The sequence below is a fragment of the Neofelis nebulosa genome, chromosome 1 (assembly GCF_028018385.1).
Source record: "Neofelis nebulosa isolate mNeoNeb1 chromosome 1, mNeoNeb1.pri, whole genome shotgun sequence".
Taxonomy (NCBI): Eukaryota; Metazoa; Chordata; class Mammalia; order Carnivora; family Felidae; genus Neofelis; species Neofelis nebulosa.
In genome coordinates, this window is record NC_080782.1 from 172,318,071 (window position 1) to 172,345,574 (window position 27,504).

Consider the following 27,504-nt stretch of genomic DNA (forward strand, 5'->3'; position numbering starts at 1 on the left):
TAGCTGTTCTAGATCCCTTTGCATTTTCACAAAAATTTCAAAACAGGTCAATTTCTTCTCCTTCCTCCCTAAAGCAACCCCCCTAATGGGGTTACGTTTGGGCTTGCACTGAATCTCTTCATTAATGGAGGGAGAGCAGACACCTTAACATTTTATCCTCCTATCTACAATAGCTGTTATTTTATATTGTGAATTTCTCTCAGCAAAGTGTGGCAGTCTTGAACCTCCTTTGTGAAAATTATACCTATTTCTTAGTTTTATTAGTTGTATCGCAGATTCCTTAGAGTTTTCTTAAGTAACCTATTAAGGTGTCCTGGAAAGCTTTCTTTCCAATCCTTAGGCTTTATTAGTTTTTCATGCCTTAACTACTCTGACAACTGACAGTCTTGAATTTATTTTGTTAAAGTATTTGCCTACATTTTTATGCTGTTAAACAAAACTGTTAATTTTTATTTTCTTGTTGTTAGTTCACTGAAACAATTTATATGATTGACTTTTTATCCTGCAACTCTGCTAAATTTATTTCAGTAATTGTGTTATAGATTCCTTAACGTTTTCCATGCAAACTATTGTATCCTTGGTGAATAGAAATGATTTACTTCTCCCTTTCTGATCTCCATGACTTCTTATCTTACTGGGTAGGATCACTACTATAAAGTTGAATAAAAGACACACACAGAATTCTTTCCTCTTCCCAATCTAAAGAAGACAAACTCCGTATTTTCAGATATATTTTACCCCATTTTCTGTCTTCTATTTCCTTTTGTAGCTCCAAATACACGTAAGTTAGACTTCCTGATCTTATGAACCTAGGTCAATGAGAGTCTCTTCAATGTTGTGAAATACCTTTTCTCTTCAGAGTGTATAGTCTCTATTCTTCTAAGTTTACCCATTCTGCCTTCTGCCAGCACTAACCAATATGCTTTTCAGCCTATCCAGTAAGTTTTCCATTGCAGGGACAATACATTTTAAGATCTAGAATTTCTACTTGGTACTTTCCTAGTTTCCAGATCTATGTTTATATTCCCTATTAACTACTTCATTTTGATCTTTAATATTTGAAAATAATTTTAATAACTGTGCTAAAGTCTTATACATAACCCAATATCTTATAGTATCATAGTTGGCTTCTACTAACTGCTTTTTCTCTTGACCATGGGTCAACTTAATTCTTGAATTGTGTGCCAAGTGAATCGTTTTTTGTACATCAGATTGTGGATATGTCGCAGAGACTGTAGTTTTCCTGTTATCTTCCCCTGAAAAATTCTGATTTTTATTTCAGCAGGCAGTTAAATTACTGACTGATCACTGTGAAGTCATCAAGACTCACCTTTGTGTTGTGCTAGGATGCCTTTCTGGTTTTGCTTTTACTGAATTAAAAGTCCAAATCACTTATTCCAGAAACAGTGTTTCTCCTAAGACATGATCCTTCTGGGGTTTTAATGGAAAATTCCAGGTGTTTACAAGCCCCTCAAATTTGATGAGGCTCAAATTCCAATCATTATCATCTGTTTGAAAGGCAGCAACACAACTTCAACTCAGTTCACTCAGCATTCCAGAGGGATTCATACACTGGGATTCGCAAAGTCTTCATGCATGCACATATCAGGAATCAATCATCTATTTGAGTGAAGCTAAATTCAGAGATAGATATCTTCACTGTTGCTCTCTTTTTGCCATGAGATCCCTGCCCAATCTTCAGCAGTTCTTACAATTCTAAGCATCATTCTCCAAGACCTCAAGTCAGTAAGATTGGGGCTAACTCCTGAGTTCTACCATGTCCTGATGCGCACATGCAACGGTGACCACCTTCAGGGGAAATGCCATACAAAGGTGGATCTCATCCAGTGTGTTTTCCTTCGACAAACACTCAAAATCCATTCAAATTCTGACTGGTTTTAGTTGTCATCCAGAGCCTTCTAATAATAGTTGTATATCTTCTCCAGAGCTTGCCATTGTTATTTGGAGGAAGGTTAATTGGAAATAAGCTACATAACTATTACAGAAAGTAGAAATTCTCTATGTTGATTTAACCTTCTTTCACTTGCATTCAAAGGCAGAGGAGGAAATAAAAATAGGAGAATACTGGATCACATATATATACCACTTCCACCTGCCAAGTAGTAGCCCAGGAACACTTGACATCTGTACACGTTTATTCATGGAACTAAATTGAGAGCAGTCACATAAACATTTTATAATCATGAGAATAATCTTAAGGAATATTCCATCATGTGAGAAGATACATCATCTCAGCTAATTCCTAAATTTTAAACTTCTATTATGCCAACAGGAAAATAAATTCTTAAATATAAAATACGTAAGTTTCAAAAATCGTAAGCAGTTTTATTGACATAAAGTTCACACACCATAAATTTAACCCACCTGAACTGCACAATTCAATGATACTTAGTATATTCAGGGTTGTGTACCCATCACCACAGGCAATTTTCAAACATTTTTATAACCCCAAAAAGGAAAATTTGGACCCATTAGCAGTCACTCCATACTCACCTCCCCCTACACCACTACTAAAGTCCCTTCTATTTCAATAGCTTTGCTCATTCTAGACATTTCATAAAAATGGAAACAAAGAATTCGTGGCCTATTATGACTGCCTTGTTTCATTTAGCATAGTGTTTTCAAATTTCATCCATGAAGTGCCAATACTTCATTTATTTTTTTATCACTGAATAATATTCCATTCTATAAATACATCCCATTTAATATTATTTATCCATTCATCATTTTGTAAACATTAGGGTTGTTTCTACTGCTCATTTACTATGGAAAATGTATGAACATTTATATACAACACTTCTGTGAACATATGATTTCATTTCCCTTGGGTATAACCCTGGAAGTAGAATGGCTAGGTCATGTGGTAATGTCATACATTGTGAGAAACAGCCAAATTATTTCCAGGTTTGCACCATTTTACTCAAATTCCTACCAAGAATGTATGAGACTTTCAACTTCTCCACATCCTCACCAACACTTTGATATTGTCTGTCGTTTTTATTACAGCCACTCTAGTGGATATAAAATGGTATCCCATTTTGGTTTTGATTTGCATTTCCCTAATGACTAATGGTGCTGGGCCTCTTTTCATGGGCTTGTTGGTAATTTGTATATCTTCTTTGGAAAAATTTATATTCATGTCCTTTGCCCATTTTTAAATTGGGCTATTATTGAGTTATATAAGCATTATTTACATATTCTGAGAAAAGTCTCCTAGCAGGGCACCTGGGTGGCTCAGTTGGTTAAGTGTCTGACTCTTGATTTCGGCTCAGGTAATGATCTCAGGGTTCATGAGTTCAAGACCACATCGGGCTCTGCACTTTCAGTGTAGAGTCTCTTGGGATTTTCTCTCTCTCTCACTTTCCCTCTGCCCCTTCCCTACTCACATTTTCTCTCTCTCTCTCTCTCTCTCCTCAAAAATAAACATTTAAAAAAAGTTTCCTAGCAACATACCTATGTTTTGCAAGTGTTTTCTCATATTCCATAGGTTGTGTTTTCATTTTCTTGACGTTGCCTTTTAAAGCACTTAAGTTTTTTTTCTTTTGTTTCTTGTGCCTTTGGCATCTTACCTAAGAAATCATCCCCTAACCAAAAGTGAACCAAAGCTCTTACTTTTAAGACTGTGATTTTTTTTTAAGTTCATTTTTGTGTATGGTGTAATGGGGGGAACTAGCTTCCATCTTTTGCATGAAGACAGCCACTAGAGTTGCTCCAGCAGCATTTATTGAAAAAAGTATAAATACTCTAAATTGTCTTCATATACTTTCGAAATCAACTGATCATAGTGTAACGATTTATTTTTGGACCCTCAATTCTATTCCATTGATCAACATATCTATCCTTATGCCAGTACAACCCTGTCTTGATTACTGTAGCTTTGTAACAAGTTTTGTAATTAGGAAGTGTAAGTCTCCAGTTTGTTCTTTTTCAAGACTGTTTTGGCTATGCTGTGTCCCTTGCATTTTCATACAAATTTTGTAATTTTTTTTTTTTTTTTGCAAAAAAATACAGCTGGGATTGAGAGATGGATGCCACAAAATCTGTATGCCGTGTTGGTGAGTACTGCTATCTCAGTATTAGGTTTTCTGATCCATGAATAGGGGAAGTTTATCCAATTAAGTTGTCTTTAATTTATCAACAATTGTTTTGCCACACAAGTCTTGCACTTCTATGTAGAAAAATTTAAGCTTAAGTATTGCATTCTTTTTGGTGCTTTCATAAATAAAATTGTTTTGTTAATTGCTTTTTCAGTTTGTATGCTGGTACTGTATCAAAATAAATTTGGTATTTGTATATCATTCTTATACCTTGCAACCTTGCAAAAGTCATTAGTTCTAATCGATTTTACGAATTCCTGAAGTTCTCTTACATCAACCACTTAACAGTCATGCTGTAAAAGTAACCTCTCCTCTTCCTCACCGCCATCTGTTCAGCAGCCACAAAGCAGCAACCATGTGTGAATGCATCTCCATCCATGTTGGCCAAGCTGGTGTCCAGATCAGCAATGCCTGCTGGGACTCCTACTGCCTGGAACACAGGATTCAGCCCGATGGCTAGATGCCAACTGACAAAACCACTGGGGAAAGAGATGACTCCTTCAACAAGTTCTTGAATGAGATGGTGAGATGGGTGCTGGCAAGCATGTGCCCAGGGCAGTGTTTGCAGACCTGGAACCCAGAGTCATTGATGAAGTTCACACTGGCACCTACCACCAGCTGTTCCACCCTGAGCAGCTCATCAAAGGCAAGGAAGATGCTACGCCTGAAGCCACCAGGCCATTGGCAAACAGATCACTGACATTGTCTTGGACCAAATTCAGAAACTGGCTGACCAGTGCCCAGGTCTTCAGGGCTTCTTGGTTGTCCATAGCTTTGGAGAAGAAACTGGTTCCAGGTTCATTGGAAAGTCTGTCAGTTAAGGCAAAAAGTCTAAGTTGGAGTTCTTCATTTACCCAGCACTTCAGGTTTCCACAATTGTAGTTGAGCCCTACAACTCCATCCTCACTACCCACACCACTCCGGAGCACTCTAATTGTGCCTTCATGGTAGACAACGAGGGCATCTATGAAGGTCACAGAAACCTTGATATTGAGTGCACAACCTACACTAACCTAAATAGGGTGATAGGTGAAATTGTGCCCTCCATCACTGCTTCCCTCAGATTTGATGGAGCCCTGAATGTTGATCTGGCAGAATTCCAAACCAATCTGGTACCCTAACCCTGTATCCAATTCCCTCTGGCCACATACACCCATCATCTCTGCTGAGTAAGCCTACCGTGAACAGCTTTCTGTAGCAGAGATCACCAACGTATGCTTTGAGCCAGCCAACCAAAGGATGAAATGTGACCCTCACCATGGTAAATACAAGGCTTGCTGCCTATCGTACCGTGGTGATGTGGTTCCCAAAGATGTCAATACTGCTACTGCCACCATCAAGACCAAGCATACCATCTATTTTGTTGACTTGTGCCCCAGTGGCCTTAAAGCTGGCATTAATTACCATCCTCCCACTGCAGTACATGGTGAAGACCCACCAAAGAACAGTGAGCCGTGTGCATGCTGAGTAACACCACAGCCACTGGTGAGGCCTTAGCTCACCTGAACCATAAATTTGACCTAATGTATGACAAGCATGCCTTTGTTCACTGATATGTGAGTGAGAGTATGGAGGACAGTTTTCTGAGGCCTGTGAGGACATGGCTGCCTTTGAGAAGGATTATGAGGAGGATGGAATGGATTCTGTTGAAGGAGAGGGTGAAGAATACTAATGCTAAAAATCTCACAAAGGTGCTGCTCTTACAGGAAAGCTTATTCTATTTTGCACACTGAAAAGCTGTGCTCTGATCAGTTAGTATGTATGTACCAGTGTATGGTCTCATATACAATTACGGACCTATGCTTTAAAACACAATGCTTTGGGGCCACCTGGGTGGCTCAGTTGGTTGGGCAACTGACTTCAGCTCAGGTCATGATCTCATAGATCCTGAGTTCAAGCCGTGCGTCGGGCTCTGTGCTGACAGCTCAGAGCCTGAAGCCCGCTTCAGATTCTGTGTCTCCCCCTCTCTCTACCCCTCCCCTGCTCATACTCTAGGTCTCTCTGTCTCTCAATAATAAATAAATGTTAAAATTTTTTTTTAAAATAAAAAAAATAAAAAATAAAACACAATGCTTTGTTACAGACCCAAGCTGTCCATTCCTGATGGGTTTGAACAAAGTATTCCCTGTCTTAAATGAAAAAAAAACAAAACACAATTTTATTTTGTAAATTCCTTAAGACTTCCTACATATAAGATCATATCATTTGGAAATATAGTTTTAATTCTTCCCCAACTTGACACTTTTTATTTTTCTTGGCAAAGTGGCGTACTAGGAACTCCAGTACAATGCTCAACAAAATTAACAAATATCCTTGTCTTATTCCTGATCTTAGGAGAAAAACATTCAGTCATACACTATTAAATACAATGTTAGCTGTAGGTTTTTCAGCTGTAGGTTTTTCCTCATCAGGCTGAGGAAATTCCCTTCTATTCTATTGTGGTTTTTACCACAAAAGGCTGCTGGATTTTATCAAATGTTTTTTTTTTCCTGCATTTATTGAGATAATACTGTGATTTCTGTCCTTTATTAATAGGGTTAATCACATTGACCAATTTTTGGATATTAAGCCAACTATGTATTCCTAAAACAAATCTCACTTGGTTACAGAGTATAATTATGTTATATATTTCTGGGTTCCATTTGGTAGTATTTTGTGGAGGATTATTGCATTAACATTTATGAGGGATTTTCATCTCCGGTTTCCTTTACTCATAACATCTTTATCTGATTTTAGTATGATGGTAATATTGCTCTCATAGAATGAGTTGCAAATGTTTCTCTTCTCTATTTGTGGAAAAGTCTGTAAGGAATTGGTGTTAATTCCCTTCTGAACACTTGATTGAATTCATCAGTGAAGACTTCTGGTCCTGGGCTCTTCCTTTTGGGAAGTTTTGTGATGACCAATTCAGTCTCTTTCAGGTCTATACAGACTTTCTGTTTCTTCTTGAGTCCATGTCAGTAGCTTGCATCTTTCCAGGAATGTCTCCATTTTATGTTACCTAATTTGTTGGTAAACATCTGGTCAAGTTATTCCCTTATAATCCTTTTTAATTCTCTAAGGTCTGTATGCATACCTCCTCTTTCATTACCATTTTTAACTGTTGGAAGTCTTTTTCTCTTGGCAGTCTACTGTAAGATTTGCATTTCTGTTGATCTTCCCAAATACTGCTTTTATTAATTTCCTTTATTGTTTTTCTATTCTCTATTTCATTTATTTTCATTTTAATCTTTAGTATGTTCTTCCCTCTGCTAACTTTGGATTTAGTTTGCTCTTCTTTTTCTATTTTCCTAAAGTGGAAGATGACGTGATTGGTATCTTTCTTCTTTTTGTAACGTCTGTGTTTCTGGCTCTAAATTTCCCTCTAATAACCACTGCTTTAATGCATCCCATAAGTTTTTGAACCATGTTTTTGTTTACATCCATTTCAAAATATTTTCTAATTTCTCTTGTGATTTCTCCTTTAACCCACTGGTTTTCTAGGGTTGCTTAATTTCCACATATTTGTGAATTTCTCATTTCCTTTATTGTATATTTCTAATTTCATTCAGTTGTGGTTGGAGAAGATACTTTGTATAATTCTAATCCTATTGAATTTACTGAGTCTTGTTCTATGGCTTAGCAAATGATATGGTCTTTTCTGGAAAATGTCACACATGCACTTGAGAAATTGCATACTCTGGTGTTGTTGGGTGGATTGTTCTACAGATCTGTATTACATCTATTTGGTTTATAGTATTTTTCAAGTCTTCTACTTCCTTGTTTATCTTGTCTAATTGTTCTATCCATTACTAAAAGTGGGGTATTATAGTTTCTAACAATTGTGTTATGTAGTCCTATAAAATATCCCCTTTTGTCTCCAGTAACAATTTTTGTCTTAAAATTTTGTCTGATATTAGTATTAGTAATAACAGTATTAGTATTGTAAATATAATATTTGTCTAATAACTGTCTCCTTTTATTTTCAACCTATTGTGTCTCTGAGTCTAAAGCATTTCTATTAAGGGGAACCCTCTTGCACTGTTGGTGGGAATGCAAACTGGTGCAGCTACTCTGAAAACAGTGTGGAAATTCCTCAAAAAATTGAAAATAGAATTACCCAGGATGCCTAGGTGGCTAGGTCAGTTAGTGTCCAAATCTTGATTTCGGCTCAGGTCATGATCTCATGGTTCATAAGTTCAAGCCCCACATCAGGCTCTGTGCTGACAGTGCAGAGGCTGCTTGGAATTCTCTCTCTCCCCGTGTCTCTGGCCCTACCCTGTTTGTGCTCTCTGAAAATAAAGAAACTTGAAAAAAATAGAATTACCCTATAACCCAGCAATAGCACTACTAGGAATTTATCCAAAGGATACAGGAGTGCTGATTCATAGGTGCACATGTACCCCAATGTTTATACCAGCCCAATAATAGCCAAAATATGGAAACAGCCCAAATGCCCATTGACTGATGAATGGATAAAAGACATGGTGTGTACACACACACACACACAAGAATACTACTCGGCAATTAAAAAAGAATGAAATCTTGCCATTTGCAACAACGTGAATGGAACTGGAGGATATTATGCTAAGTGAAATAAGTCAGAGACAGACAAATTTCATGTTTTCACTCATGTGGAATTTGAGAAACTTAACAGAAGACCATGGGGGAAGGGAAGGGAAAAAAAAAAAGTTACAAACAAAGAGGAAGGCAAACCATAAGAGACTCTTAAATACAGAGAACAAACTGTGGGTTGATGGTGGGGGGGGGTCGGGCAAAATAGGTGATGGGCATTGAGAAGGACACTTGTTGGGATGAACACTGGGTGTTATATGTAAATGATGAATCATGGGAATCTACTCCTGAAGCCAAGAGTACACTGTATAGACTATGTATTAGCTAACTTGACAATAAATTACATTAAAAAACAGTAATAATAGAAATACCCTATTGTAAAAAGCATCCAGTTCAATCTTTGTTTTGTTTTTGTTTCTGTTTTTTGAGAGAGAAAGAGAACAAGTGAGCATGGGGGAGGGGCAGAGAGAGAGGGAGAGATATTCCCAAGCAGGCCCTGAGCTGTCAGCACAGAGATTGACATGGGGCTCAAACCCATGAACAATGAGATCATGACCTGAACTGAAATCAAGAGTTGATGTTTAACTGAATGCACCAGCAGGTACCCCCGATCTTCTGTTTTATCTTGTCATTTGCAACCACATGGAGAGTGCTAAAGAGTATAATGCTAAGTGAAATAAGTCAGTCAGAGAAAGACAAATTAGCATATGATTTCACTCATGGGTAATTTAAGAAACAAAACAAATGAGCAAAGGGGGAAAAAAAGGGACAAACCAAGAAACAGACTTTTAACTACAGAGAAATGATGGTTACCAGAAGGCAGGGGAATAAAGGGAGATGGGAATTAAAGAGTATACTTATCAGGATTTAACAAAATAAACAACGGAAAAATTTAAAAATAACAATAAAGCAGGTCTATTGTAGAAAGCATACAGTTTGATCTTGCTTTTTACTCATTCTGCCAATATCTACCCTTAATTGGCATGTTTAATCTATTTACATTTAATATATGCATCAAGTAGGATTTACATCTCTCATTTTAATTTTTGCTTGTTATAGGTTATGTCTTTTTTTGTTTTTCTATTCCTCCATTACTGCCTTTTTAAAAAAAATTTTTTTTTAATGTTTATTTTTTGGAGACAGAGAGAGCATAAGCCAAGCCAGGGAGGGGAAGTGGGAGAGGGAGACACAGAACCCAAAGCAAGCTCCAGGCTCTGAGCTGTCAGCACAGAGCCTGATGCAGGGCTCGGACCTACAAATGGTGAGATCATGACCTGAGCCAAAGTTGGATGCTTAACTGACTAAGCCATCCAGGTGCCCCGCCTTCTTTTGTTTCAACTGTTGTACCATTTTAATTCCCTTAATGTTTCATTTACTATTTTTAAATTTTTTTAATGTTTTTACTTATTTTTGAGACAGAGAGAGACAGAGCATGAGCAGGGGAGGGGCAGAGAGAGAGGGAGACACAGAATCTGAAGCAGGCTCCAGGTTCTGAGCTGTCAGCATAGAGCCCAATGCGGGGCTCGAACTCATGAACTGTGAGATCATAACCTGAGCCAAAGTCAGACACTTAACCGACTGAGCCACCCAGGCGCCCCTCATTTACTATTTTTAAAAGCAGTTTTCTTAGCAGTTACCTTGGGGATTACAAATTAGCACTTTACATTTAAACACTATAGCTTGGATTAATGCTAACTCAATTGCAATAGCATACAGAAAATCTGCTCCAATATATCTTAATTCCTCCACCCTTACATATCTTATTGTCATAGAAATTACATCTGTATATATTGTGCACCTACCAACTTACAATTATAACTACTGCATTAAGTTGACTTTTTAAATTTTAAAAAAAAATATTTATTTGAGAGAGAGGGCATACCAGGGGCAGAGGGGCAGAGAAAGAGGGAGAGAGAGAATTCCAAGCCTACATGGGGCTCAATCCCATGAACCATGTGATCATGACCTGAGCCAAAGTCAAAAGGCAGATGCTTAACCAACTGAGCTACCCAGGCATCCCCCTACCCCACTTTTTAGAGACATGCTTGAGCAGGGGAGAGTAGAGGCAAAGAATCTTAAGCAGGCTTCACACCCAGCATGGAGCCTGACCACAGAACTAGATTTATGACCCTGAGATCATGACCTGGACCTGGACCAAAACCAAAAGTTGTACGCTTAACTGACTGAGCCACCCAGGCACCCCTATCTTTAAGGGCATTTGTCTTTTAAATAAGAAAAAAGATGTACTAATCTTTAACCACTGCTCTTTATTCATGTGTATTTGAGTTTTGGTTGGATAGGTCTACTAGCAATGGATTCTCTTGGTTTTTGTTTACCTGGGAATGTCTTCATGTCTCCTTCATTTTTTAAAGGATAGTTTTGCTGGATATAGAATTCTTTGATGACATTCTTTGTGTTTTTATTTTCCTTCAGCACTTCATTTATATCATCAAGGTTCCATTGTTTCTGATGAGATGTTAACTGCACAGGAGGAGTCATTTTTCTCTTGCCGCTTTTAAGATTCTGTTTGATTTTGACAGTTTGACAATAATGTGTGTAGATACAGAACTTTTTGAGCTTCTTCTAATTTATCTACTTCTTGAATGTACAGATTAATGTTTTTCATGAAATTTGTGATGTTTTTTGCAATGACTTCTTTTTCGTTTTCTTTTTTTCCAGTAAGCTCTATACCCAAAGTGGAGCTTGAACTCATGACCCCAAGAGTCACATGCTCTACTGACTGAGCCAGCCAGGCATCCCAGCTATGGTTTATTCTTTCCATTCCTTTATCTTTTTTCTCCTCTCCTTCTGGGATTCAGCATGTGTGCTGGTACATGTGATGGTGTCCCATGGGTCTCTGAAGCTCTGTTCATTTTTCTTTTTATTCCTCACACTAGATAATTTCAATGTATTTTCAAAATTGCTGATGGTTTCTTTTGCTAGGTCAAACCTATTGTAGAGTTCTCTCTAGTATACTTTTTCATTGTAGGCATTGTATTTTCATCTCTGGAATTTTTATCAATATTTTCTATTTAGTGAGACATGGTTGCCATACTGTTACTTCTTTGTATCTGATTTCCTTTAGTCCTTTGAACATATTTTTAACAGGTTATTTAAGGTTATGGCATAATAAAACACAACATTTCAGCCACCCTTCTGAACAGTTTCTATTGTTTAACCTAATAATAGTATTATTCTATTTTTTAACCTGTAAAAGGGACATACTTCCATATTTCTTCATGTCTTGTAATTTTTTATTGAAAACTGGATATTCACATATTGCAGCTAACCTGCAAATGAGATTCCCTTCCTTCACACTTCACTCACACTGCACTCTTTCTCTAGCAGTTTTCAGGGCTGATAATCATCTGTTTAATGTCTACCTGTTCCATTCTATTTTAAGCTTCTTAAATGGAAGGAATTGTTTTGTTATTACTCTAAGCCCAAGAAACTTACCACAAGGCATGCTATTTGTTATTTTTGGAATAATCTAATAACTCTAATTCTGAAGGTAAAAAGTTATTACCATTAACATATATATTCAGGAATTTATTCTACCAAAACAAAGTGACCTTTGTGAGGTAGATGGTCAAGATACTGGTCATCTAGACCAACATTACCTAGATTCAGGGTCACTTATGACACAGGGGCATTGAAGGTATGAAATTAGAAATTAGTCTGACACACTGTGTGAGGCCACAAATTCTAAAGAGTACTAAATCATAAGTTTTTTTTTAAGTAAAATAAAAAGATAGTATAAAAGAATAAATAGGTTAATTCGAAGTTTATCCTATAGATTAATGCAAAAACATTAGTGATTGTATAGGGGAGTATTAGGATACTTAAAGAGGTACTATGCCAATATATATTTTTTTAATTAACAGTGCTGTCAAACAACATGGGTTATTAACTAATCTACGTTCTTGCTTTCCATACACATTTCTTTATATTTCTTGGACTATTCCAAAGTTCATAAAACTTATTCACGGAACAAATTTCATTGAAACTATTATTTAGAATAAAAATGGAAAGTAGCTCTATAAAGACAGCTCAAGTCTATTCAATTCAAAGAATCAAGATCTAAACATACTAATTTTCATCTTTACTAATCTATCATTATTATTGGATTATTTAAAGACAAAGTAGCACAGGGACAACTCATTTTACTACACTATGCTTTATTGGGCTTTGCAGATATTGCTTTAAAAAAAAGAAAGAAACTGAAGGTTTGTAGCAACCCTGCGTCAAGCAAGTCTATCAACACCACTCTTCCATTTGCTCACTTTGTGTCTGCTGCATTTTGGTAACTGTCATAATATTTCAAAGTTTTCAGATTTGTTACAGTGATTTCTGGTGGTTACAGCTCATTGAAAGTTCAGATGGGGGCGCCTGGGTGGCGCAGTCGGTTGGGCGTCCGACTTCAGCCAGGTCACGATCTCGCGGTCCGTGAGTTCGAGCCCCGCGTCAGGCTCTGGGCTGATGGCTCAGAGCCTGGAGCCTGTTTCCAATTCTGTGTCTCCCTCTCTCTCTGCCCCTCCCCCGTTCATGCTCTGTCTCTCTCTGTCCCAAAAATAAATAAATGTTGAAAAAAAAAAAAAATTAAAAAAAAAAAAAAAAAAGAAAGTTCAGAGGATGGTGAGCATTTATTTGGCAATAAAGTATTAAAATTAAAGTGTGCACATTGCTTTTTTAGACACAATGCATACTTAACAGATTAAAGTATAGTGTAAACATAACTTTTATTCACATTGGGAAACCAAAAAATTCATCTGACTGGCTTTACTGCAGTATTTACTTTACTGTGGTAGGCTAAAACCAAACTCGCAACATCTGTGAGGTAACGTCTGTACTGAAGTAAATGGATAAATAGCTATTAATGAACACAATGCCCAAATCAATCACCTACAAGAGACTTTTAATTTCATTCTGGTAGATTACCTCATCCATTACCAAATACATAAATTATTACAGTATATATATTTAAGTACATACACAGAGAAAAGAACATAATACTGAAAAATGAATTATTATCTTCAAAAGATGTATTTTTCCATTTGTACTAATTCCATTGCTCTTTTGAAATGTTCCTTGTTTAAATCTCTCTAAATCCCCTTTAAATCTTTTTTTTGGGACCAGGAAAAACATAAATATATACAAATATTCCTCCATTACCTACAGAAAATTGCTTTACACAGATCGGCTAACTTGGGAGTTTTAATAATAATCTTTGAATTATGTAAATTAATCGTTTGACATTTTACTATGAATGTAGTGATGGTGTTGACTTAGTTTCAATTCAAAAATCAAGGATTTCATTATCCTATAAAACATATTCAGAGTTCAAAGTATTTAAGGGGGGTTAAACAAAATGCAAACATTTAATGCAACATTAAGCATGTGAAATAAAAACTTGATTGCCTAAAGAAAGCATGCTATGCTGTTGCCCTGGTGACAGGTTAAAAAAGGGATTGTGAGCTGAATAGCTGTATGATATGAAATTAAAATGTTTCACATTGAACAATCCAAAATGAATTGGGAAAGGTTAGAGTAGAGGAGAGAGAAATCAATTCTCCAATGGCAGTAGTGAATGGGAAAGAAGTATGAATAGGATTTGCCAGTGGGGTGCAACAGCTGCCAAATATCCTGCAGCCAAAGCATTACAATAATACTGATGAAGTGTGCAAGAGCTTCTGGAATCATTGCAGGGAATGGAGAAATTCTCCTACAATAATGAGGCCATTCTGTCTTCTGTTCAGCTGGTATGGTGGAATCAAAGAAAAAAATATTTTAAAGTGTAATACTTAGCAAAAAAAAATGTATAAATAGGCCATCTTAGCCATTAATAGTGTGTGCTTGAACTCACGTAGATTTCTAAATCACCCAGGATGTGGTCATATTAAGTAACAAAAAATACTGTAACAGAGATAGTAAAAAGTAAGGCAGGCTTAAAGGTTAATGACTGAATTAACATTTTCTCCCCTTTGTTGCTTTTAGGAGACTTATTTGCTCAAATCAAAGTAGGCATTTCCAAAGGCAAAGCATGGCTATGTATGTTTGTGAATATATACCCAAAGTATGATTTTTTTAATTATATAGTCAGTTATCAGAACACCCACTTCATTCTCATAATGAAGTAGTTTACCTCAGAACATATATGAGACAAGTATGATAAAAAGTTGTATTTTATTGTCACAGATGGTATAAATCCATTAATAATGTGTCCTTTTAAACTCAGAGACATTTCAGTAAAAGAACCAATTGCATCTGTACCACAATACTAGCTTTTCCTTGGGAACTATTTTCATGTGGCTGCTTTTTTCTGTTTCTTTCCCTACTTATCTTTCAATGATTGTGATATTTTAAAACCTCAAACTTTATCATCTAATTGAAAACTTAGTAACAGGTAAGAGAATTATAAATCCACAACCAGGAAAGGAAAGAAGCAAGGAAAAAAACCCGAGATAATTCCATCTGTCAGGTAAAAATCACTAAAGAATTGATTCTCTGTTTTATCAGGAAGCCAGAAGAGGAAAGAAACTACAATATGAGTGTGAGTCACGTGAATGCAACTTTCCATTATGCCACTCTGGCTGACACTGAAACCCACAGCAGGCTCTGTAGCCCATCTACATACCTGATACATATACCCGACACATTCCACGGAGGATCAACTGCCAGAGGTGGTGATACACTGACTCCACATACCCAAAGCAATCTCTCCAAAAGTGAACCCTATGTATTTTAAAACCTTCCAGGCTAAAGTCTTTTCAACAGTGTTATCGTTGGCCACAGTGAAGGAGTTCCCTTTCCTGAGTCTTTCACCTCTGCTCAAATCTCAAGAGAGACATTAGAAGCTTTAAGTAGAAACCAGAGAGTCAAACGGTCTTGTTCAGCCCCATGCAAATCACTCAGGATAAGCACTTTAAAAAAAAGTCAGAAATCATCCAATCTAACACTGCTGTTCTCAGAGGAGGAAACCAGAGTCAAAAGTTGAAGCATTTGTACAGAGACTTGGGCCACCTGTATACTTGGAAGTGGTGCTGGCACCAAAATTCTGAGTCCTGCCACCTCATTCCAGGCTGATGCCAACTGGACCACACCGAGCACGGACATTTCAGTGCCAGCTGAAGGAGCCAAAAGAACCACAGATGACATAATTTTCCTAACCCCAATTACTGAATAGGGGAACTGCCATAAACAAAATAAGCTAGACAGAGGTGCCTGAGTGGCTCAGTCGGTTAAGCAACCTGAGTCAAGGCTCAGGTCATGATCTCGCGGTTCATGGGTTTGAGCCCTGTGTCCGACTCTGGGCTGAAAGCTCATAGCGTGGAGCCTGCTTCAGATTCTGTGTCTCCTTCTCTCTCAGCCACGTCCCTCCTCACGCTCGCTCTCAAAGATAAACATTAAAAAAAAATTCTCAGGATTTATCAATTTTATAAGAACAAGGTTTTCTACAGATGTTAATTTTTTCAAGTTGCTAATATTGTACAGTCTTTGAAAACCATTTTTTCAAAAACTATTAATACAGAGAAATGTTGACAACACAACATGCTTTTAAAAAAAAAAAGACATCCCTTCAAGTAGAATGGCCCATTTTCTGTAAAATCAAAATAACACACTTCATGTACATACATAGAAAAAAGGCAAATCCTCCTAAGAGTTTCTAGAACTTACAAGCTGCCATTTCTCTCTCCCCACCTGTTCTCAAACACCCCTCAATCCACCTTCAACCACCACTTCTCACACAACATTCCCGAACACTGCCCTCATCAAGGTCCCCATGACCTCCACATCGCTAACTTCAACAGTCAACAGTCACTCTTCAAATCATGTATATCAGTTGAACACGTCTTCCTCCTTGAACCCTTTCTGCACTTGGCTCTCTCAACTCCACCCCAGACTAATTTCCTGCTGGATCTGCCTCTCTTCCCAACCTGTTACTGCGGAGTGTTCCAGGGCTCAGGCCTAGGACCTCTATGCCTGACCAGCTTCCTGGCTTCTACTCTTTCCTCCTTACGGTTATTTACAATATTGCAACCACAATGCTCATTACTACACATGGTACAAGTTCTTTGCCCGAGACTCGGCAATGCCTCCCCACTTCAATCAGTGAAAACCTAAGTCCTTACAACAGCCTACCCAAACCAACTCTAGCCCTACTAGGGGAGCTTGCTTACTCTTCTCATTACATTGGCCTCCTTGCTATTTTTCAAACAGGTGGGGCATACTTTGACCTCAGGGGCTTTGCATTTGCTGTCTCCACCGACAGGAAGGTTCTTCTTGGAGATATTCATGTGACTTGCTCCCTTCCACCATTAGGTGTCTGCTCTAGAGTTCATCTTCTCATCCTGCTAATCTTTCTTGCCATCCACTTCCCTGTGATCCAAATTAAAACTCCAACTACCCTATAATCCACCTCCAGGATAATCGATAATCCATCCCTGTTTATCACCAAAATATTTATCATCATTATCATTCTCATATCACACAGTTTACTGACCTGTTTTGTCTATCAACATCTGCTAATTAAATGTAAGCTCAATGGGGGTAGGATTTTTTGAAATCATTTGTTCCCTGCTAATTTATCTAAATTTTCTTTTCGAAATGTTTTATTTATTTATTTTGAGGGGTGGGAGGGGCAGAGAGAGGGAACAGAGAGAAGACCAAGCAGGCTCCATCCACACTGTCAGCACAGAGCCCAACACAGGGCTCAATTTCACAAACTGTGAGATAATGACCTGAGCTAAAATCAAGAGTTGGACTCTTAACTGACTGAGCCATACAGGTGCCCCTAAAATATCTAAATTTTCTAACTCAACTCTTATAATGATCAACAGATGATATTAAAAGACATGTGATTATACTCAATATCTGTATACTATTCTTTTATTCAAAGTGGAATGGAAGAACACACCCTTAACACAAGAAAAAAATATTTCCTACCAACTGCCAAACTATCTGTTAATATTGAAATGCTCAAGGTATTTGTTAGCTAAAAATAAAACAAGCATGCATCATGACCATTACCCTTGAAATGGAATCTTTGTCATTAGAAATTCTAAAAAAGAAAATTGGGCAAGGATAGCTAAAATTAAATGGGTATGTTAAGTATTTTATATCTCATTTGACATTGACAAAAACTCATTAAGAAGTACTAATTATCTTCATATTGCAGATAAGGAAATAGAGTCCAAAAGAGATTAAATAATTTATCCTAAGATAATAGCTAGGGACTGGCAGAACCAGGGGAAATTCAAGTCTCTGGCACAAAAGCTTTGCTCTTAAACATGAAACTGTACTAGAAGCTCTAGCAGAAAGGAAGGCATGGGGTAATTAGAAAATGCAGAGGCCACTTTGGTTACTCAACATCTATCTCATACCAGAAAATCATTCCAAGACAATCATGATAATCCAATTCCCTTTGCAGTTATTGGCTTACGAACGGGCAGGAGACTCACTTTTGGTCAATAGGAACCAAAGCCACTGAGAAGTAGCTGCTTGAGGATCATCTGGGAAAAGTTTGCTCAGACATAATCCTTTGAATCTTATCTAGATTTGACTTCCCAAACTCCCTACAGCCATCCTGCTATCACAGAGTTATGAAAAAGCCACACGGAGAAGAAAGTGAGGCTAAGAGAACTACAGAAAAGTAGCATCAGCAGATAACCATACTGAACTTTATCTTTTCTCTTCTCCGAGCTTCTTGTTCACTGTGAAGCAAGAACGACTATCAGTCTGAATCAATGGCTCTGTTACCTGTATCCAAAAGGATCCCAAGTGATTTAGAAGGTTATATGATTGCCCCTCTTGAAATCAATTAAAAAGGTATCACAATGGATTTTTTACAACTAGGAAGAATTATTACAAAAGAAATACAAATACTAAAGTGGTCAAACTCCTGGTGATAGAAAGAATGGTGGGTGCCAAGGGCTTGGGGCAGGAGGTGGGTGGGCAGGTGAAGAAACGGGATGTTATTCGAGAGGGTGGAATTTCAGTTCTACAAGATGAACACCTTCTAAAGATCGGTTGCACAACACTGTACATATAGCTAACACTAATGTACTATATGCTTAAAAATGGTTAAGATGGTAAATTCTGATATGTGTTTTTTTACAATTAAAAAAATAAATACAAATATCATTAGCTTCTCTTTATGAAATGAATAATCATTTTAAAAATGAGAAAAAGATCCCATCCATAATACAATATATAAACAACCAAATAATAATACAAAAACATAAACTATCTAAGAATAACAAGAAATCTACTCTTACAATAAAAAAATTATAAAGCTTTAATGAGAGAATCAAAGAGAGTTTGATAAATACAGTCACATTTTCTGAAAAACCTCAACATCTAATGTCTATTCTACCCAAATTTATGTAGCTTTAAGGCAATTCTAATATCAAAGTGCTTTCAAAGCTCAGCTAGAAGAATGAACAATAAATTTTGGGAAGAAAATAATAAATTATTAATTTAAGGATAGAATGACAAATGCAAATGAAGAGAAAAATTTGGAAGTAGACCCTAACGTATTTAAGAATTTGGCATAGGATGGGGCACCTGGGTGGCTCAGTTGGTTAAGAGTCCAGCTCCTGATTTTGGCTCAGGCCATGATCTCATGGTTCTCGTGGCTGAGATCAAGCCCTGCATTGGGCTCTGTGCTGACAGTATGCAGCCTGCTTGGGCTGCATTCCCTCTCCCTCTTTGTCTCTCCTTCAACTTCAAAATAAATAAACTTTAAAAATAAAAGAATTTGGGGTGCCTCGGTGGCTCAGTTGGTTGAGCATCCAAACTTTGACTTGGGTCACAGTCTCATGGCTGATTAGTTCAAGCCTTGCATCCAGCTCTGTGCTGACAGCTCAGAGCCTGGAGTCTACTTCAGATTCTGTGTCTCCCTCTCTCTGTGCCCCTCCCCTGCTTGTGCTCTGTCTCTCTCCCTCAAAATAAATAAACATTTGCGCTCTGTCTCTCTCAAAATAAAATAAATAAAATAAATAAACAAAATAAATAAATAAAAATTTTTTTTCGAGTAAATTAAAGAATTTGGCATAGGATGAATGTGACATTTAATAATCAATGAGGAAAGAATAAATTAATAAATGGGACCAATTCTAAGAAAACAAAGAAAAAAAGAGACAAACCAAAGGACAGACTCCTAACTATAGAGGACAAATGGGGGGGGGGTGGTGAGAGATGGGTGAAATAGGAGATGGGGATTAAGAGTGCACTTGTCGTGAGAAGCACTGAGTAATGTATAGAAGTCTGAATCACTATATTATACAACTGAAACTAATATAACAATGTATGTTAACTATACTGGAATTACATTTTTTAAAAAATGGAACTGATTCTACTGGTTAACTATATGAACAAGCAAAATTAGATCTCAACCTCCTATCACTTTGCAAAATAAGCCTGAAATATGAAACACCAGTGTAATAAAGAAAAACTATAAAAGAATGGAAATAGAATATAAGTAAATACTTGATATAAGGGTTTTTTAAGAAAAAAAAAAAAAAAAGCAAAGTAGGGGCACCTGCCTGGCTCAGTCAGTGGAATGTATCACTCTTGATCTAAGGGTTGTGTTTTTGAGTCCCACATTGGGTGTGGAGGTTACTTAAAAATAAAACCTTAAAAAAAAAAAAAAGATTGATTTGACTAAATTAACATGGAAAACACACCCTACTGGTGTCTCATTTGCTGGACTGTAAGATAAGACATCTCACTTTTTTCACTAAAGATAATTAGACCCCAATTTCTACTTTCTTGTCATATTCATAGCTACCCGATATAAATAAACAAAAAAAGGCCATTTCTTATTCTTAATGATTTTTGCTTATCTATAAAACATTTATGTAGTTTTGTACAATATAAAATTCATTTCTTTATTTTTTTTTAGTTTATTTATTTATTTTGAGAGAGAGAGAGAGAGAGAGAGAGAGAGAATGAATCCTAAGCAGGCTCCATGCTGTCAGCAAGGAGCCCAATGTGGGGCTTGATCCCATAAAATCATGACCTAAGCCAAAACCAAGAGTCCAACAACTTAACCGACTGAGCCACCTAGACGCCCCTTATTTCTTCATAACAAATCAGGTAAAAGAATTTGGGTATTGAAATATAATTACACAACATCAATTATTCTCACAAAAACTTACGAAAAACATTATTCCCATTTTAGTGGTAAACTTAAGTTTAAAGTAATATATCTAATTAAGTAACATATCTAAAGTAATATATCTAAGGTCACATTACAATAAGTGGTACAGTTATGACTGGAAACCAGACTTCTAATTTTAAATTCTAGTTTTTTCCACTAAACCACAGAATGTATTTATGTAACATATGCATATCTACTTAGACGTGTGTGGTGTGGTGGTGGGGGGGGGCTCTGCACACATGCACGCAAGTCACACAAATGAAAGAGAAGGAAGGAAAGAGGAGGGGAAGGGATGTGAGGGCAGCAGGAAAAGAGAAGGGAGAGCGGAAGTAGGGAAGGGAGAGATGGGCAGAGAGAGGGAGTGCATGAGTAAGCACACACTCACTGTTAGTGACTAAATGTTTGTGTCCCCACTCCAAAAACTCCAATGTTGAAATCTAATGCCTCATATGATGGTATTTGGAGGCGGTGGCTTTGGAAGGTAATCCGGTCGTGAAGGTAGAGCACTCATGAAAGGGATTATGCCCTTATAGGAGGAGGCCAGAGAGCTAACTTGCCCCCTTCCCACCATATGAGGATATAAGAAACAAGCCTTCAGCAACATAAAAGAGAACCCTCACCGGAACCCAGCCAGGGCGGCCCCCTGATCTCAGACTTCCAGCTCCAGAGCTGTGAGCAATGTTTGTTATTTAAGCCACCCTGTCTATGGTAATTTGTGAGAGTGGCCCAAACTGAGACACTCATATGTATTTCTGTCTTGCTATCTTTGGACATACAAAGAGATACTACTTTATTTGAGAAGTAGGTTGGAATATTTTATAAATAAAAGGCTACCAAATCACAATGAAGAAACTCTTTTATAACATACACATAAGTGAATCCCAAATGAATTCAAGAGTTAGATGTTGCTGATTTTCCCAAAAGTTCACATTTAGGAATCTGAACACATTCTCTGGGAAATGGAAAAGTACAAAGAAAGAAAGAAAAGGAAGCAAACAAGTAAAAACAAGCCACAAAAATATATATGATGAAATTACTATAAATCTGCAGTAAAATAAATATTTTTATAAAACCCGTGAAATCAACATTTACTTTGAAACACCTTAAAATAGTTTCAATATACTTCAGTGTAGCTACACTATGAGGACTGACATGCCAAAAGGAGTCAAAGACTTATCCTGAGCCATACCCCCTGCCAAATTCTTACAACACACAAGGTTAAGTGAATGCAAAACAGCACTTTGCTAGGGAAGAGAGACCTGGTCACCAGCCTTCCACCAACAGGGAAGTTGGTACAGCTCTCCCAAGAACTAATAATCATTACATGATAAATTAGCATAACAGAAAGATAATAATCATGAAATTAGGAAATGTAAGTGATAAAGCTCAAGAAAGCCTAGTTGACTATTTACTTAGCTACCAGACCTAACCAAAAAAGGCAACAGGTGTAGAAATAACAGTGGGAAGGACAGAAGTACAGAAGTTTAAAGAGAGCGCAGTGGCGTTCTCACTAGCGCCTGAGAAGCTTGGGATGGCAGAGGTGGACTTGAACAAGAATAAAGAAAGGAAAGGGCCTCGCTCAGAAAGGTGATACCTGACCTGTGAGCAAGCATTTAGATCCAAGGAAAACAGGCATATCTTGAACAAAACTAAATGAAAGATTACTATAAGGGACTAAATTGTTTCCTTTACTCTTTTTTCCTCCAATCATTATCTGTTAGTGCAACAAATTATTAAACCAAACCACACTGCAACAAAATCACTCTCACTTCAAATAACATGAAGTGATTGTTTAACACAACTTTCAAACATTCATTTCTGTCAAAAGAATAAGTGACGTGACAATTAAAAATAATTATCATGTACTTCTGTAAAAATTTAATTGTGTTTGCCAAATTTATTTGCGGTCATCCTGAGAAAAATTGCTATTGTTCTGACATTAATGTTTTGCTGGGTTTCTTTCTTCTAAAAGGCACTGCTATCTTCTTACTATCCAAATACTATGGGTACATATCATCAGTGTCTTTTTCCAAGTCATAAATGATGAAAGAATAAAATCCATAGAGATATTGGGAAAATAATATCAGCAGCCAAAACAAGCCACACAAAGGAAGGGCTGAGGGCTACTGGATCTGGAAGCATAAACATTACATGAGCACACCCATGATGGAGAAATGTGCAGCCACACCTGGAGGCTGACTCTTAGACACCATTCCCAAGCCAATAATGAAATCATGCTTCGTGAACCAAAATGTAAAGACTCAATCACCTAACATCAACTTTGATGTCAGGGACCTTTGCAGCAAACAAGCAAAAATAACTTAGATTTACTTCGTTTAAGTAAGATTATACTCTGCCAAAAAAATCAATATATTTTGCTAGATATTACAGGTCTCTGTTGTCATGGGTAATACTGTTTCACAATAAACTGGCTTACTAAATGAGTAAGTTCCATAGAAAATAAACTCACCCGAAATAAATCATTGTTATATACGTAACATGTGCACAGTTATTTACATAATTTTTGCCACATATTTTATTAATATAATTTTTCCAACTTTTAAAGAGTAATAAGTTCAATAGTAATATATAGAGGAGAAGGATTCTGGGATGATGGCGGACTAGGAAACATCAGGAATGTGTCTACCCTCCTAAATGACGATTATACTGGCAGAATCTCTCTGATATTTTTAGTTTAGAACTCCAGCCCAGTCAAAGGCTTGCCAACTTCCAGGTTAAAGTGGGATGGTAAATTGCAATTAATTTTGGTCAATTTCAGGTCTTACCAGAGTAACAGCTACTCATCCCCCAGCCCATCCCCAGCAACTGGCAGGCAGCTTGGCATGTGTTCCTGGAGCAGCATCCACACGGCTTGTGGAAGCCAGGGTGGGCAAAAAAAGGATCCTGTCCTCCAAATACTAGGCATCTGTGTTATGATGACTGACTACTGCTTGTGATCACAGAAGTGCAGACAAAAAGGTAGACAGCCATTGTTACTGCACTTCCTCCCAGTGTTGCAAGCCCCTCCCTCTGGCTGAAGGGACTTCCAGGGGATTTAAAGGGTCAGTACCCCCATTTGCCTCCTTCATTTTCTGCTTTTCCCCCTGTCAGGAGCCAGACAATAAAGACTAAGACATTCAAAAACAACTGCATTTATAAGGGAAACTGGGAAGTGACTGTAACACCCAGGGAAATGCTCAGAAAAGACCTGAGAAGACCTTACATTTACACCTCAAGCTGATCAGCTGATTGCTGGCATAGAGACAGCCTACAACAAATAAATGCAGACAACAACAACAACAACAACAACAACCAGTAAACCCTGAGGAAAGAGGAGAATCTGATTTCCAGAGTTACCATATTAACAGATTCAAATGTCCTATGCTCAACGACAACAAAAAAATCACAAGTCATATACAGAAACAGAGAAGTATGGTCTTCTCAAAGAACAAAATTAGCAGAACATGACCATGAAAAAGAGCTAATGGCAGATATGGTAAACCAAGACTTTAAAACAACTATCTCTTAAAGATGCTCAAAAAACTAAAGGAAGATGTGAACAAAGAAAACAATGTGAAAACAAAATGAAAATATTAATAAAAAGATTAAAAACCTATAAGGAAATTTAAAAATTCTAGAGCTAAAAAGTACAATAACTGAAATGAAAAACTCACTAGGATTAAAAGGCAGATTTGAGCAGGCAGAAGAATCAGCCAACTTGAGAATAAGGCAAGAGAAATTCTCGAATTTGAAGAACAGAAAGACTGGGTCCTGTGGGACACCGTCAAACAGACAAATGTATTCATCATGGGAGCCCCAAAAGGAGAGAGAGAGAACGGAGTAGAGAAAATATGTGAATAATGGCTGAAAATTTCCCAAATTTGATGACAGGCATGAATATAAATATTCAAGAAACTCAATGGACTCCAAGTAAGATGAACTCATAGACCCCCAGGAAGACACATTACAGTCAAACTTTTCAAAAGCCAAAGAGAAAATCTTGAAAGTAGCAAGAGACAGGCAAATCATCACCTCCAAAGGATATTCAATAAGACTGTCCGATTTTCAACAGAAATTGAAGAGGCCAGAGGCAGTAAGCTGATATATTCAATGTGCTAAAAGAAAAAAAACCAAAAAACAAAACAACCTGTCAACTAAGAATCTGAAATCCAGCAAAACTGGATTAAGAAATAAAATTGGAAATTAAGACATTCCCAGATAAAGAGAAGCTGAGGCAGTTTGTGGGTTTGTGACCACTAGACCTGCCCTGCAATAAATGCAGAAGGCAGTCTTGCAAGTTGAAATGGAAGGACTCCAGACAGTGCCAGGAAAGCCACATGAATAAATAAATGTCTCAGTAAAGTCCATATTATTATGGACAATAATAATAGCTGTTATTATTATAACTTTTTTTGAAAGTCCATATTTTGTTTTCTACATAATTTAAGAAATTAATACATTTAAAAGAATTATTAATTTATGGTTTGGGGCACAGAATGTATGAAGACGTAATTCTGTGACATCAACACCTGCATCCAGGGAACCACTAATCTTCCCATCATTATATTTTTGCCTTTATTAGAAATTTAAAATAAAACTGTAGACTATATAGTCTTCTTTAATCTGGTTTCTCTTAGCAGGACTTTTTTTTTTTTTTTTTGCATGGTGATACATATACCAGTACTTTTTTTCTATTTTACTGCTAAATAGTATTTCATTGTATGAATATACCACAACTATTTATCCACTTACCACTTAATGTACATTATTCTAGTTGGTGGGTATTAGTGTGGCAATGTGATCTTGTCTTTCTCTAGTGATTAATGATGCTGAACACCTTTTCATGAACTTATTGCCATTCACATAACTCCTTTAATAAAGATTTCTATTTTTTTAATTGGGGTGTCTGGCTTATTTTTGAGTTTTAAATAGTATTTATACATTATAAACTCAACTTCCTTATCTATATACCTATATATCTATATATCTCTGGATATATTCTGCCATTTGCTACATACATTATTTTATAGTTTTCTCAATGGTATCTTTTGAAGAGCAAAAGTTTCCATATGTTTTAAATTCTGTAATAAAAATTTTAAAATATGCTTCTAAAGACTAGGGAATAAAAATAATATTCACAACATAATATTACAATAAAAAAATAGAAGTCAAACTATATTCCTAGTATGACTCTATGTGAGGTATATGCACACTACATGTATGTATGTCTATAAATATACACACATATATACACTTAGAAAGGAATACATCAAAATGTGAAAAAGTACTTCCTGAAAAGTTTGTGGGATGCAAGTAATTTTTATTCTTTTCCTTTTTAAACCTTTTTCAGATTTTTGCCAGTGGTAAGTCAGTACTCTCTGAAAATAATTTGAATACATATCTTAAAGATCAAACCACTTCATTATTAGTGACCCTCAGGACTTCAGAAATGATCATGGTCCAAATAACATCTGAAGGGCATCAGGATATGAACACTATATTTATCAAAAGAATAATAAAAAAAATTATACAAGGTATGATTCTGGATTTAAAACAAAAGCTAATACACACATCCCTCCAAAACATCCCTGTTGCAACAGAGCTTGATGGAAACAAACTGCAATGATAGAAGGTTCTTTCTATCACACAGTTCAGTAGCCACTAACCACAGTACAGCAGTGGCTACAGAGCACATGAAATGAGGTTGGTGACTACACAGATAGTGGCACTGAAACCTGAGAAACTGAACTTTTAATTTAATTTCAGTTCAAGTAAGCACACATGGCCAATGGCTACTACATTGGCCAGTGCAACTTTAGGGAAAAAAAACAACCAGATTCATGGCTTTATTGCCCACTTTCCTCCTCCTTCCATCATTCAGTAATTTACTGATATTCTGTAACCTCTCAACTCTCCCTAGACATCTATCAAATCATGACTTAAAAAAAGATTATACATTAATCTACTAATGAGTATCTACCCAAGGGAAACGAAAACACGAATTCAAAAAGATATATGAATACTATGTTTAGTGCAGCATTATTTACCATAGCCATTTCCTACACACACACACACACACACATTCACAGAGAGAGAAAGAGAAAAAGAGAGAGAGAATACTACTCAGTCATAAAAAAGAATGAGATCTTGCTATGGGAAACAACATGGATGGACCTAGAGGGTATAATGTTAAGTGAAATAAGTCAGACAGAGAAAGACAAATACCATATGATTTCACTTATACATGGAATCTAAAAAACAAAACAATGCAGAAACAGACCCATGAATACAGAGAACTGATGGTTGCCACAGGGGTGGGGGGGGGGCATGGGCAAAACGGGTGAAGGGGAGGAGAAGGTACACGCTTCCATTTATGGAATGCTAAGTCCATATGAAAGCTACAGCATATGGAATACAGTTAATGGTATTGTAATAGTGTTGTAGGATGACAAACGGTTACTGTGTTTACAGTGTGCACAGCATGTAGTATAGAGCTGTTCAATCACTATGCTGTACACCTGAAACTAATGTAACACTGTGTGTCGACTATACTTCAATAAAAAAAAGTGGGGAAAAAAAATCATCAACTAAGCTTCCTATACTCTCTGCTGAGAATAAAAACAAATGAAGAGTACTATTTACTCCAAGATTTTCTGAGTAAGACCAGTCAGC

At 36.8% G+C, this 27,504-nt stretch overlaps 1 protein-coding gene and 1 pseudogene across 9 annotated transcripts in view; one reads left to right on the plus strand and one right to left on the minus strand.

Annotated features, from left to right (window-relative positions):
- The window catches only part of PCCA (propionyl-CoA carboxylase subunit alpha), a 418,714-nt gene that overhangs the window by 152,185 nt on the left and 239,025 nt on the right, over positions 1 to 27,504 (minus strand). The gene's annotated exons all lie outside the window — the stretch shown is intronic.
- On the plus strand, positions 4,474 to 5,790 carry LOC131520009 (tubulin alpha-1A chain-like; annotated as a pseudogene).